General features: G+C 34.6%; 1 long non-coding RNA gene across 1 annotated transcript in view; it reads right to left on the minus strand.

Annotated features, from left to right (window-relative positions):
* Positions 1–12,535, minus strand: part of LOC149629897 (uncharacterized) — an 86,205-nt gene extending 73,670 nt beyond the window's left edge. The window contains exon 1 of the long non-coding RNA XR_016374402.1: positions 12,461–12,535. This is a non-coding gene — a long non-coding RNA (uncharacterized LOC149629897). The remainder of the gene's footprint in view (positions 1–12,460) is intronic.
* Positions 12,536–16,081: the final 3,546 nt, after the last annotated feature.

Raw genomic sequence — 16,081 nt, forward strand, 5'->3', positions numbered from 1 at the left:
TTCATATTATTTAAAGTTCCTAGCTTAATTTGGCTACATTTATCGGCGGAACATAATAAAATAGTACACAACCTCTTTTAGTTGTTGTTAGCACGGTTAATTACAACATTAATGTTGCTATATGCCGGCCGACCTCGAGCCCTCTACGCTTAAGTACTAGGTATAGTTTTGTTCTGTTGGGGACCGACTCTAAACCATTAATCTTACGGACATATATATATGTGGAAACGCGTGTTTAACGCAACCGTATATGGAGACGCGACACCCCGTGTTATGACTTTTAACAGTACGATACCGACATTCACATAAAAGGCTCAAGGGATTTCGAGATTACAACAAACATTTCGTCATTTTTTTTTCTAATAATATTCGAGATTTTTCTCATAAAATTCGTGATTTTTGATATTAATTTCTGTATTTTCCAAAAGATTAGATATATTTATAGAGATTTAGTGATTTTTCTTTTTGACCTCGTGATTTATCATAACTTTCGTGATTTTTCTAATAAAATTCGTGATTTTGTGGTTAATTTCATGATTTCGATATATATTTTGTGATTTTTCTCATAAAACTCGGGATTTTGTAGTAAATTTCATGATTTCGACCTAAATTTTGTGATTTTTTTTGAAGTTTAGAAACATTTATAAAGATTAGTACATTTCTTTTTCGACTTTGTAGTTTAGTACAAAATTGCGCAATTTCGAAAATGATTTCGTAATTTAGTACAAAATTGCGCAATTTCGAAAATGATTTCGTAATTTAGTACAAAATTGCGCAATTTCGAAAATGATTTCGTAATTTAGTACAAAATTGCGCAATTTCGAAAATGATTTCGTAATTTAGTACAAAATTGCGCAATTTCGAAAATGATTTCGTAATTTAGTACAAAATTGCGCAATTTCGAAAAGGATTCCGTAATTTAGTACAAAATTGAGCAGTTTCGAAAATGATTTCGAAATTTCGCCAAAAAGCTCATAGATTAATCCGTGATTTAACTAACAGATTAATCCGTGATTTCATAGATTAATTAGTGATTTCATAGATTAATTTGTGATTTCATAGATTAATTTGTGATTTCATAGATTAATTAGTGATTTCATACATTAATTTGTGATTTCATAGATTAATTAGTGATTTCATACATTAATTTGTGATTTCATCTATTATTTCACAATTTGGTCACATATTTCCATATTAATTGAAAGCTGGGATGATGGAAAATAACTAGAATCTGAATTACACGCAAAGATCCAAAGAACGACAAAGCCCTGAATTTACTATAGCAAGTTTTTCATTATAAAACGTACATTTAAGTTTGCAAATATTTACCCTTACAATCAAAACTCCCCATCATATTCCGTGTATACAATTTCATTCAGAATGTCACGGTCAGTTCAGAGTGAAGTAATTGAACAGTGTAGTACAAATTAAAGATAAAGATTGTACAAAAGACATCCCAAATTATGCAGCGTCTGCATGGATAAACAAGCCCCTATAATTAAAAATGAAATATATTTTTGTCGTAATGAGGAAAAACTATTTATAAAACTATTACCGGTAACAGATATTTAAAGTCAAACTTGTAAAGGAGTTGCCGCTCTAAAACTATTAGTGTTATTCAATTCTGAGTTAGAAAGTGCTTTTCCCTACGTGATATACTAAGTAACAGGAGTTGATAAATTATGAGTAAATTTTTAGTTCTTTATTAATTAGTGTAACAGAGTTAAAAAAAATCCGGTTTTTTTAAAAAAAAGCCAAGCCCACCGGGTTTTATTGGGTTTTTCTGGGTTTTATTGGGTTTTTTGGGTTTTTTTGGGGTTTTTGGGTTTTATTGGGTTTTTTTGGGTTTTTCTGGGTTTTTTGGGTTTTATTGGGTTTTTCTGGGTTTTATTGGGGTTTTCTGGGTTTTATTGGGGTTTTCTGGGTTTTATTGGGTTTTTCTGGGTTTTTTCTGGGTTTTATTGGGTTTTTTGGGTTTTATTGGGTACTTGGGTTTTTTATCTTTAGCAGTTGAGTGATGTCATTCAAAGGAAACTGCTTAATAAATTGTTTTTAAAAGGTTTCATTAAAAATGATAAACAATAAAGTACTTTTAAAGTTAAAACAACAAATATTAAACAAATATCTTAAGCAATCTTTCAAATAAAATTATTCTAGCATCAAAATTGAACATCTTAGTGATGGTTTTTTTAAGTGGGTTTTTTTGTGGTGGGTAAAACCCAATTAAACACGCGGGGTTTTTTGGGTCATTAACTGTAAAAGGGCCCGCTGACTGACTGCTAATGATAATATTTCAATCACTCTTCATTGTGAAGATCTAGAGGGTCCCTCGAGCCAAGGGTTCTTGATCCTTCTTAATTACTCTTATATCGGACTTCATAATTATTTTCGTAATTTGTAATTATTACTCAAATATAATTTTTAAGTTTGTACTAAAACCGTGTCGGTCTTTAATTACCATAATATTTTCATAAATCATTAATGAAACTAAGGCAAAAGCGTCTTTAAATTTAGGCCACGTGGGGCGAGCTTGTTAAATTCGCAAGCGCTGTTAGTTTAAGAAATTATTCGTCAACAGCTATCGCTACCTGTAGATTCAAAAATCTACTTTCAATTCATTTTAATATAAAATTTTATAATTTACTTAAAAGTTTATTGCCATTGTTAAATTTAAGTAGTTCTATTCTTCTCAAAATTTCACCTTAAAACGATTGCAATTTCTGTTCTTGAGTCTTGACCTATTAGCTATCTTGAAAGTGGCCGTCATCTCTCTATTGTGGTCTTTTAAACATTCCATTCTTACAACTAGAAAGCGCTATCTAACAAAATTTAAAATGAAATTTATTTTAAAATAATTAAGGTTCACCAAAAACCACAACTAGGGTTGGTACTGGTAATTGGGAACACTTTTTACAAATCTTTGAATAACTTTCGTGGCGCTAACGTTAGACACCTGAAACTTTCAGGACATGAAATTTGATTCTTTAGACACAATTCGCTATGATTTCAGCTCTTTAACTCTTTTAAATTTTGCACAATATCCTATTTCCTAAACCCCTTAGAGGACCCCAAATGTGAACAATCGCTGGTAAATGGGAACACCCTGACTCTAAATAGTGAACGCGGGACCCAAATGGGAACACCAATGCTAATCAAATGGGAGGAATAAAAAAGGCCCTAGGAAAAAAGCTACCAATACGTAGGGCCTAAATTCATGCACCTGGATTAAAGTTTACGCAGATTTGATAAGTGATAATAGGATAATATAGTTAAAAACAATACCTGAGTCAAAATGCTCACTAATTTGTTGAGAAGTCACATTTTATTCGCCTCTAGCATAACAGCTGACTCGGTTTGCCGTTTTCCCGCCCAATATGTAGTGGTAGCTATGGCCCTCTTACGGCTAAATTGAAAACTTTGCTAAAGGCGCGAAATTTGAGTATTTTTTGGGTCAATGATGTATTTTAAAGTTAATATTATCCGAAAGTAGCTTGTTTACACCACTTTTACGTTTAATCTTTTAGTAAAATAGCTTAAAAATGATTCTAATTATCCTCGAAACGTCGTGTTCCCATTTGCAATTTTTACTTGGTTTTTTCCAACTCTATTTTTGAATCGAATTCCGAATCGAAACGAGAGATTTTAATATCAATTTTATAGCTAAAAACGTGATCTATCTAATGGTTAAAGGTTTGTTATCGTGGGATTATTGTAACTCTCGCTAAAGCTTATTCCCCGACGGTATTGTATCAAGAAACACCTAAAATTGGCATCAACTTAAGTTGATGAGTCCGAGTTGGTGCGTATATTGGTCCGTATCTTTCATCCACGTATTCCTACAATATTCGGACCATTTTTATCGTAATCCTCGATATTCAATCTACAAATTGAGCCCTTTTAAAAGGAATTTGAGCCATCCAAAAATTTGTTACAAAATTTTAAAGAAAAAGGGTTCCCAATTAGAATCGTTCCCAATTACCGGTACCAACCCTACCTTCTATAAAATGGAAAATGCAGTTAACAAAAATTGTTATTTTTCAGCAAATGCTTCCAGCTGTGAACATAAGGTCCTTACGAACATAGGGCTCCTATTAAAGGCCGGGAAACGGCGAGAAGGGTTCTTGTCAAACTGAAAACCGTGCATCGAACTAACAATGGGCGACCGTGCTTCAAACTTTTTAGGGGTTCTTGTCAAACTGAAAGCCGTGCAAAGCGGTTCTTGTCAAACTGAAGATAAACAATGGACAGTCTCTTAAATTTTGTTTCCCCGGCATTTTGCATCCCCCATTTAAGAGACTGTCCATTGTTTATCTTCAGTTTGACAAGAACCGCTTTGCACGGCTTTCAGTTTGACAAGAACCCCTAAAAAGTTTGAAGCACGGTCGCCCATTGTTAGTTCGTTGCACGGTTTTCAGTTTGACAAGAACCCTTCTCGCCGTTTCCCGGCCTTTAACATAAGGGCCTTGCGAACATAGGGTTCCTATTAACATAAGGTCCTTACGAACATAGGGTTCCAGTGAAAAAAGGACCTTTTAAACATAGGTCTCCCATGAACATAAGGGCCTTTTAAACATAGGCCTCCCATGAACATAAAGGCCTTTTAAAGATAGGCCTCCCATGAACATAAGGGTCTTTTAAACATAGGTCTCCCATGAACATAAGGGTCTTTTAAACATAGGTCTCCCTTGAACATAAGGGCCATTTAAACATAGGTCTACCATGAACATGAGGGCGGCGAGGGCCTTGCAAACATAGAGCTCTTATTAACATAAGGTCCTTACGAACATAGGTCTCCCATGAACACAAGGGCCTAGCAAACATAGAGCTCTTATTAACACAAGGTCCTTACGAACATAGGTCACCCATGAACACAAGGGCCTAGCAAACATAGGTATCCTATTAACATAAGGTCCTTGCAAACATAGGTCTCCTATTAACATAAGGTCCTTTTAAACATAGGTCTCCCATGAACCTTGCAAACATAGAGCCCCCATGAACATAGGTCTCCCATGAACCTTGCAAACATAGAGCCCCCATGAACATAAGGGCCTTTTAAACATAGGTCTGCCATGAGCATAAGAACCTCCAATGAATTCACATTTTCACGCATATTTATCTTACAAATGAGGTCCATTACACCGTTGTAATACTATTAAAATACCCCTAGTAGTGTCATTATATGAACGACCAAGAACTAATGTCGTAAGAAAAGCAAAAAAAAAAAAAAAATGATAAAACTTAAAAAATTGGGAATGTTTTAGTTATTTATACTCTGTTTTATACACTCTCGGGAGGAATGCTGTACAGATGGGGGAAACGAAGAAAGACAGGAGGGAGGTAGGGAGGGAGTGGGGCATCTTTCTGGTTTATTAATCATGCATCAGATTTTGAGATTCAAGTTCAATATCAAATTAAGAGGACGGATCATCCGCATCAGAAAAGCTGACAGATCTTTTCATCTCTTTTGAAATTTTCCGACCCAATCCCCTCTCAGCATCTGTTTTAATATGCAAATTAATTTTTTTATCTCTGATCTGCATTAGTCAGATAGCTAATTTTACTTAAATATGTATTTAAGTCTGTGTGGTGAGAACGTAGTAGTGACAACACGTACTTGTTTTTATAACGGCAGAGACTTGGAGCTGCCATTACTGTGTTCTGTTAAGCCTAATTATTATTTTTATTATTAGGGTTGCTACAGACTTTGAAAAACTTAATTGGAGTGACAAGGATAAACTTTAATAGGGATTTTAGTATTATCATTGAAATCAAGAGAACTTTATCAGGGAATTTTAATATTGTCATTGAAACCAAGAGAACTTTATCCGTTAATTTTAATATTGTTATTGAAACCAAGAGAACTTTGTCAGGGAATTTTAATATTGTCATTGAAACCAGCAGAACTTTATCAGGGAATTTTAATATTGTCATTGAAACCAGCAGAACTTTATCAGGGAATTTTAATATTGTCATTGAAACCAGCAGAACTTTATCAGGGAATTTTAATATTGTCATTGAAACCAGCAGAACTTTATCAGGGAATTTTAATATGGTCATTGAAACCAGCAGAACTTTATCAGGGAATTTTAGTATTGTCATTTGAATGCAAGAGAACTTTATCAGGAAATTTTAATATTGTCATTGAAACCAAGAGAACTTTATCAGGGAATTTTAATATTGTCATTGAAACCAAGAGAAATTTATCAGGGAATTTTAATATTGTCATTGAAACCAAGAGAAATTTATCAGGGAATTTTAATATTGTCATTGAAACCAAGAGAACTTTATCCGTTAATTTTAATATTGTTATTGAAACCAAGAGAACTTTGTCAGGGAATTTTAATATTGTCATTGAAACCAGCAGAACTTTATCAGGGAATTTTAATATTGTCATTGAAACCAGCAGAACTTTATCAGGGAATTTTAATATGGTCATTGAAACCAGCAGAACTTTATCAGGGAATTTTAGTATTGTCATTTGAATGCAAGAGAACTTTATCAGGAAATTTTAATATTGTCATTGAAACCAAGAGAACTTTATCAGGGAATTTTAATATTGTCATTGAAACCAAGAGAAATTTATCAGGGAATTTTAATATTGTCATTGAAACCAAGAGAACTTTATCAGGGAATTTTAATATTGTCATTGAAACCATGAGAACTTTATCAGGGAATTTTAATGTTGTCATTGAAACCAAGAGAACTTTATCATGGAATTTTAATATTGTTATTGAAACCAAGAGAACTTTATCAGGAAATTTTAATATTGTCATTGAAACCAAGAGAACTTTATCAGGGAATTTTAATATTGTCATTGTAACCAAGAGAAATTTATCAGGGAATTTTAATATTGTCATTGAAACCAAGAGAACTTTATCAGGGAATTTTAATATTGTCATTGAAACCATGAGAACTTTATCAGGGAATTTTAATGTTGTCATTGAAACCAAGAGAACTTTATCATGGAATTTTAATATTGTTATTGAAACCAAGAGAACTTTATCAGGGAATTTTAATATTGTCATTGAAACCAAGAGAACTTTATCATGGAATTCTAATATTATCATTAAAACCAAGAGAACTTTATCAGGGAATTTAAATATTGTCATTGAAATCAAGATAACTTTATCAGGGGATTTTAATATTGTCATTGAAACCAAGAGAACTTTTTCAGGATTTTAAAATTGTCATTGAAACCAAGAGAACTTTTTCAGGATTTTAAAATTGTCATTGAAACCAAGAGAACTTTTTCAGGGAATTTTAAAATTGAAATAGAAGTCAGGAAAGTTTGTCAGTGAATTATATTATTATTGTCATTAAATCAGGAGAGTTTATAAGGTAGTTTTCTCAATAACATCAGGAAAATGTCAGTGATTTGAAATATTGTATCAAAAACAAGGAGAATTTCGTAATGTTTTAGTATGAAGTATTTTATATTGGACGTTAATGGTGGTAAGAACAAGGCAACTTAATTTTTAGTCCGCCATTTTCCAATATGGATTTGAAATAGTTCCAAATTATAAACATATCCTTTCTGCTGAAATCAGGGATAGATTTAATTTTAGAAGTAGGAATGGAGAACAGATCTAGTAATGTGGGCACGCGTCAAAGTCCCGGACCCCCCTTCCTTCCACGGGACGGAGAGGGGGGGGGTCATAGCGACAGAGGTAAAAAGGAATTACGTCACTATTTTTCGCCACCGTCCCCGTCATCAGCAACGTCATCAGAACGTAGCTGTTTAAAGGCCGGGAAACGGCGAAAAGGGTTCTTGTCAAACTGAAAACCGTGCATCGAACTAACAATGGGCGACCGTGCTTCAAACTTTTTAGGGGTTCTTGTCAAACTGAAAGCCGTGCAAAGCGGTTCTTGTCAAACTGAAGATAAACAATGGACAGTCTCTTAAATTTTGTTTCCCCGACTTTGTGCATCCCCCATTTAAGAGACTGTCCATTGTTTATCTTCAGTTTGACAAGAACCGCTTTGCACGGCTTTCAGTTTGACAAGAACCCCTAAAAAGTTTGAAGCACGGTCGCCCATTGTTAGTTCGATGCACGGTTTTCAGTTTGACAAGAACCCTTTTCGCCGTTTCCCGGCCTTTAAGTGAGCAGCCAATAAGATAATTTAAACTTTTCGTTACGTACGTGTTGGAGGGAGGGGCTCTATCCTGGGTGGGCTAAATTCTAACCGTTCGGTTCTCCATTCCTACTTCCAAAATTAAATCTATCCCTACTCAAATAAAGAACCAATAATCAAACTTTCAATCCGTTGATGATAGAGGCAGATAAATGAACACATACCATTTATTTAAAACATGTTTCGAATCGAAAACTTTCATTTTCCAATTAACTATAGCTACTTATATAGAAAGAGTTAACTATAAGAGGTTGAAAGAGACCGCTATGTCCTTATTATCAATCAAAACGGTAATTAGGGGAGTATCCAAATTAATCTGACACAAAATTTACGACTTAAAATGAAGAATTGATTGAGCAAAGAGTCTATACGCGCATGCAAATGAGTATTAACTGAAACTAAAGAAAAATGAAATATGAGGTGTATAGGGCGTAATCGAAACAACACCCAATATACAAAATATCTTTTGGCTTAATAAAATCCCAACCACATCATATTATAGATTCATCCCCTACTCCAAACAATGCCAATACGTAAGAAGTAAATTAACACAAAGATATCAAATGAAATTTTACGTTCCGAGTAAAAAATAAATTCATAAATATTGTTGGTATGCAAAATTTACATAATATTGTAGCGGTCGATAGTGTTTTTATGCCCACAGGCTAACTAATAACTTAGCTACAAAGTATTTACTTAGTTTTTGACTAAGTTTAAATAATAATCAAGCCGGTTGGGGTAAGTTTAAAAATAGTACACTTAATTTCGATTATCTTGTAGGAGAGCCAAACCAAATCTAAAGAAATATACAAAAGGGGTAGCAAGGGCTTACACTGTAAAGTCCCTTGCTCCCGTGTTCATGATAACATCAGTTGCTTTCCATCTCTATGGAAAGCTCTAGTTAACCCCTTGCTCCTCAGGTGTGGGTTATGGAAAATCTCCAAAACTAGCGAGAAGCCATCGAGCATGGAAAATAACCAGGTTTTAGTAAGGAATCTATATTCCATATATTACTGAAAAACGAATATTTCACGTTCATTAAAAATTTGACAGTCTAGTTCAAGAACGACAAGCGAGAATTGAAGTCCTACACTCGGTATTGCAGAACTTCCATCTAGTTCCTATTTAGCCTGCATTACTAAGCCCTGGACAGCGCCTGACCAGGCTTTGCTTTACCTCGAATCTATGACCTACCTCCCTCAATTCATGACAAGCGCCAGTTTGTGACCAGTGACTAACTTATGGAACATATCTTGTGGAACTATGATCTAACAAACAGTGTAACACTAGGGTAAATTCCGGTTTATAAATTAGAAATAGCCTATAGTTCTTGAGTGTCTTCTCAAGGTTGAGTTGGAGATTCGTCCCTTGCCAATAAGCCTCTTAGGGACGTGATATTTTAGACCCGCCCCCCTCGATAACATTGTAGCTTTATGATTAACCCCTAGTTAAGCATCGTTTACTTAATTTTGAAGTTGTAAAGAAAAGGTAAAGTTTTCAATGCAACATTATCATTCAGGTATTTCATAGGTCTATAGTGTCTTCCCGTTTCGACCCGGTCAACGCTGTTTATCTCAGGTAATAATTATTTCCTAAAAATTAATTAACGAACATAACAGATTGTCCCCTTTGCTGCTGAAGTATGAATCAATCATAGGAGAAAACTAAATCAAATCTTATACCCAACCTATTTTTTCAATTGATTGGTACTATTAATTAGTTTTGATAGCTTCTAGTCAGTAAACTTCGGTGTAAAAAGGCATCCAATACAGAATTGTTATCATCCTCCCGTTTGAGGTTCTTTCGATAATCCTCTTGGCGCGAACTTTAATCCTAACAATCGTGCGTGAAATGCGGGCCAATGGACCATTCCAGTGGAGAACTCGAGCCCCTTCGATAGCTTATGTCTGTTTTTACTTAACACAGCTGCGTGTTGTATTTTAAATTCAAATTAAAATGGTCTATTGAAGTCCAGGGTTGCAGTTCGCTTCCCTTTGATCGCGTGCCATTCCCACGTAAAACACCTTAAGGATTGAAATAAACATATAGGTTTACATATCAAATCTCGAAGCGTGTACTAAATTTTACTTGGAATTGTGTGTATGCAACTACTTTTTCTCTATGGGGTTTTAACAGTTAATATCATTACGCTGTTGAACAGTGCCCGCTGAGTTTCCAAACTCCAAAGTAAAAGAAGCAAATGTTGAAATTTCACTTTGCATTTTTCTGGATTGGAATTTTCTTTCTTCCAATTGAAAACTTATCAAATTTTAATGGCTTGACATAATTTCCAAAAAAGGACCAATATTTTGATAGTGTTAAACAGGGTTCATACATCTTTTGGAAAACAAATTTCCCTGAGATTTCCAGGTTTTTTCCCATATACTTCCCTGAATTTTCCAGGTTTTTCCCGTACATGGAGTATTCTATGGAGCAAATGTTAACGAAGGAGGGGGGGGGGTAATTATGACTATTACATAATCAAAGGACATTCCCGTATCTCTAATATAACCACAGTTATGAGCCTCCAAAGTTTAGTGTAATGTTAATCCTATGCAGGGGGGTATGTTTACCAATATTTTGCTTAATTACTCGGCCCCTGTTTGACGCAAATATCCCAGATTTCCCTGAATTTTACTAAGAATTCTAAATTTAGCTGAATTTTCCCTGAGGTTTTTGTCAACTATTTATTTCCGTGATTTTTCCAGGTTTTCTAGGTTTGTATGAACCCTGGTTAAACATCATTGTGTGTTGTCAAATGAATAGTTATTTTTAACACTCAAGCGGGTTGTTACATAACACATTGACCACTATTCGTCAAGAGATAACTTTTAACATTTCACTAGAATGTGTAGAGTTTGCAAAAATATTTTTTTTTTCAAATTGAAAATTAACATAAACACGAGGATGATTTAGAACAATAGCGTAACGCGTACTCAGCCTACTTCAACACTTAGCGTATAATTCATATTAAAAAAACAAGTGTACACACTGAAAAAAAAATAAATAAATAAAAAATGCGGTAAGCACATTACATACTTGAAATGACTACTCTGACTGCAACGTGCAAAATTTCAATCCTCACAAATTCATTAATTAAATCGTTTTGCAAAAAACACACGCTACGTTGACATTACAGCGAAATCTTAAAGAATTCAATATGCCATGTTTTTAATTTCTTAGGTTAAAAATATAAGATTTTTAATATAGGATAGGTTAAAAATATTAGATTTTTAATATAAGATAGGTTAAAAATAATAGAATTTACAGTGTAGGTTAAAAATATAAGATTTTAACATAGTAAAGGTTAAAAATGTAAAATTTTAATTTATGATAGGCTAAAAATATAAGATTTTAATGTAGGATCGGTTAAAAATACAAGATATTAATATAGAATAGGCTAAAAATACAAGATATTAATATAGGATAGGTTAAAAATACAAGATATTAATATAGGATCGGTTAAAAATACAAGATATTAATATAGGATCGGTTAAAAATACAAGATATTAATATAGTATAGGTTAAAAATACAAGATTTTAATATAGGATAGGTTAAAAATATAAGATTTTATTATAGGGTTGGTTAAAAATAAAAGATTTTAATATAGGATAGGTTAAAAATGCAATATTTTAATATAGGATAGGTTAAAATGCAATATTTTAATATATGATAGGTTAAAAATGCAAGATTTTAATGGTATAGGATAAGTTATGATATCATAGGTGAATAGGTCCAAAACATTTTTGAATAATCAAATCAATAACATTTTGAATCGCCTAAACATTTTAATAGGCGATTAATCGTGCTTTCAAATTGTTGCTCGATCAACAAGAACTAGTTCGATTTTTTTTCGATTAATCGAACTTGGTTTCGATTCGAACACAGACTAATAATATTGGAACCGAAATGAAAACCACTTAAACCGCACCTCTTAGACGCCCCTTAACGTAACAATGATTTTAAGTTCAAAATGCAGTGTTCCACTTCTTTGAGTTTGAAAAGCACTCTCAATTTGTCAATCGAGTATACACAACATAACAGTGAATGTATATCGTATAACTTTATTTGTGTTTGTCCCGGCCCTTCAGATCTAATTTGCTTTGTTTTAGTTGCATTTTAATGTGTGTTTTGTAGTAAATACATTGGTACTACCTACATCGTTTGTAAGTTATATATATAGCATAATGTTAGCGTGTAATGTTAGCGTATAACAGCTAGCAGAAGTAAGATGAGACTAGAAGTTAAGAGCTCTAGCATGGGGTAGTAGATCCTGGCACTAGTGAACAAATTTGAGGATTTTATTTGCCGCTTCCATCCCTGCGCCTACACTAGAGAGAAAAAATTGGTCGAGTTCCAAAAACATTTCCTACCCCCGTTCCCCTGAAGCTGAAGCCGGGGGTGTACACGGACGAAGCCGGGGCTGCTTGAATCTAGTTCGGCCCCTTCTACCACCACCCGCGAGCGTCTCGCGTTTTGGAGAGGGGAAAATTCAGAAACCGCTACCACCAGAGGGACAACCGTTGCTGCCTTGTCAAGAATATTCACTTTCGCTAACCAAGTGATGAATTTGGTTATCTCAGTACTTCTAGTCTCATCCTACTTCTGATATATGTATAGTGTAGCGTGTAATGTTAGAGTATAACAGCTAGTATAATGGTCCCCTATGCGGCTACCGATTACAGGGGGAAATCTTTCCCCAGAGAGAACCCCGTATATTGATTTTAAATAAAAGTATGCAGTATATAACTATAACACACACAGCAGCTTTTACGGGTGAGCCAATATTGCAACAGCAACGGTGAAATTAACTAACGGCGTTTTCATACTAAGATAAGTTTATGAGATATGTTCCATAAGTAAGACATAAGCTATACTTCGTAATTATTATTGCTTACTGAGAGACTTACAGATCGAGCTAGTTCGAGGGAGAACGACGGAAGCGAGAATTGCAGACTACACTCGGTGGTGGTTAATTTTGAAGGACTTCCATCTAGCTCCTATTTAGTCTGAACTTACTAAGCCCAAATATGACAGCAGCGCCTGACCAGGCCTGCCTCGCTTTACCTCGAATCTATTACCTACCTCACTCACTTAGTGACAATCTCCAGTTTGTAACCAGAGATTAACAAACTTTTGGCGAACATATCTTATGAACTTATGGTGTTTCCCAAAACTGTTTATTTTCTAAAGGCTCTTTCAGACGCTCCAACTTTTTGACTCAGCTTGATGTGTCAACTCGAGTTGAATCAAGTAGTTGGATGGTGTGAATAGACGCTGGATGAGTTGAGTCACCAAAAAAGTTGGCTAGGAAAAATTGGATCAATTTCCATTTTTCGGTAAAAGTTTAGTCGTGTGAAAAGGAAGGATTTACTTCACTTTTCCCTTCAAAAGTTGGTCAAGTTGATACAACTTTTTGACCCATCGAGCTGAGTCAAAAAGTTGGATCGTCTGAAAGAGCCTTAAGTTGAGAGTGCCCATCTTTTTCCCTGGTTATAAATATGGCAAGCCTTCATTTCTATCTCGACTTTTTTTACTCCATTTCACCTCTCTCCTCCAAGGTTTATAGGGAGCTTTCGGTTGGAGGAGAAGCTAAGATCCGTGAGATAATTTTCACGGCCATACTGGTGGGTTGAATACAGAAGGAAAGCTGATACCCACCAATATGGCTACCAGAACCTTGGCAAGACTTAGGAGGGTGTGACGTACTACTCAGCCAACTGAAATCTCTCTATATTTGTGGCTTTCTAGGAAACAAAATGATGAATAATAAAGAAATTAAGAACGTCATGATGCGCTAACATCCTTAATTTGGGATTTTGAATATTGAGTTTTTAATATTGAGTATAAAATGGCCGATTATAAAGAAGTTAAAAGTAAACATGACGTAATAGCATTTTCAACAATGATTCCATATACCCTACTTGTATAGAATTTGATTTAAATCCGTGGCCATTTTGGAAAATGGCCACCTAAACGAAAACCAAATTCCCAAATACTACTATATGTACCGACTCACAAATTTCACGCAGCTACATATCTGCGTGAAATTTGACTGGTTCCATAGCAATTTTATTAAACGCCATCCAATAGATCCTTAGAAGATACTAAAGCTACTATAGAGACCCAAATGAGTCTTCATTTTAAAATAAAAAATAAAATTAAATTTAACGATGCAAACAGTGGATTTTAATTATGTTTTTATTTACCCCAAAATTCGTAAGCATAAAATGTACAAGACTCAAAGACGCAACGCAATTACAAGCTGTAAAACCTCCATACGATTAAATAGTCCAAGACTTAGACCATTACGTTAGCAATGCCGCGCATAATACGCTCTAATATAAAAGTCTAGAGTCGCGAGTGGCTTTAGATTATTACACACATCGCCATGTACTTACGAGATTTAACAAAGCCGAGAGGAGATTGAGCTCCGAGTTATTACCAACCAACCACTCTCTGCTACCACCACCAACATTACCTTCCCCCTAGCGGCACTGAGGCTATTAGCGCACTTAATAAGTCCGGACTCTAAGGACTCGCTACCTATTCGAACGGATATGCATACCTATATCAGAAGTATCAAGCCTCGTCACAAGTGCGCAACATAATCTTATTCATATACTTCGTAAGATGTTTGCTTATTTGTTTGTTCTTTATGTTCATCTTTCATTTTCCATTTTTAAGAATGAAACAATAAGAACATAATATAGATTTTTATACTGTTGGGCTTAGTGTAGAAAGGAAGTAATGCAATGTTCGTATTAAAAAAAACCCAGCCCAAAAAAAAAAACCTCACGGGTTTTATTGGTTTTTACCCACCAAATAAAACCCATCACTAATATCTGCAATTTTGATGAATTTGAATTCTAGAATAATTTCACTTTGAAGATAGTTTAAGATATTTATTGTTTGAACTTCAGAAGTATTATTTAATAATATCAAATGTGGATGAGAGGGGAAAGTATGACAATGGCCATAGAGCCTGTGTTAAAAAACACGGACATCAAAGTTTCGCCAATAGCTATTTAGTTTACTAGTGACTGATGGACTTGCAAACTCGCGACTGAAAGTAGTTTAGACATTTATGCTCCTTGGTTTAACCATAGCCCACTCGATCACGCGCATCACGACGCAAGCTGCTCGCGCTATAGCTAAATTACCGAGATTTGTTTTAAACGTATCTAGTTTTATGTGCTCTTTTATTGCTTCGATAACCTTACTTAAATCCATATTATACCTTCAAATACCTTTTAAAACATTACCAGCAACTCTCAGCTACTCTGTCCTGACTACAAACACAAATCGAGAAAGTTCTAGCATACACAATAGCAGACGACGGTACCCGCGTAACGGCGAATTAACCAGTCTTGGAAATAGCACAGGTCCACAGGTCAAAAACCAGTTTATTAATTGCTCGGACCAGTTTTTTTATTCAAAATCCGGGGGTTACTGGTCCTTGGGACCAGTTTATTAATTGAGAATTTTTATGAAAATTCAGGAGGGACCAGTTTAAAAATTCTAGTCATTATAAATTTCTACTCCATGGATATAGTCTCCTAGCCTTGACATTTTCTCATTCTTGCCTAAATTGCCTTCCTTGCTACAACCACAGCCCACTCGATCACGCTTTGGCTTCACACAATGTTTTTCCTATGTAAAAGCGCGTGTTGGTAATTATGAGCTTTTTCGCTCGAAAAATCCATGGAGCCAGCTTTTAACATGACCGGCTATGGGAGGAACACAGTTATTTTGCCCTAATTTTGAAACTACTGGTGCAAACCTCTTGAAATTTTAAAGTGATGTGCAAAACAACGTTTGCTATGTTTTGGAAATTTTAAAAAGTTTCCCTTCTATAGTTTTTTTGTATAAATATTAGAACGAAAATTAGCCCTACTTAAAGGGCTTGGTCTTGGAACGGTTTAATAAGTTTTTCCGTTTCACTTG

This window comes from Phalangium opilio, unplaced genomic scaffold, assembly GCF_054372755.1.
Source record: "Phalangium opilio isolate 3A_F unplaced genomic scaffold, DU_Popi_V2 ptg000105l_1, whole genome shotgun sequence".
NCBI classification, from domain to species: Eukaryota; Metazoa; Arthropoda; class Arachnida; order Opiliones; family Phalangiidae; genus Phalangium; species Phalangium opilio.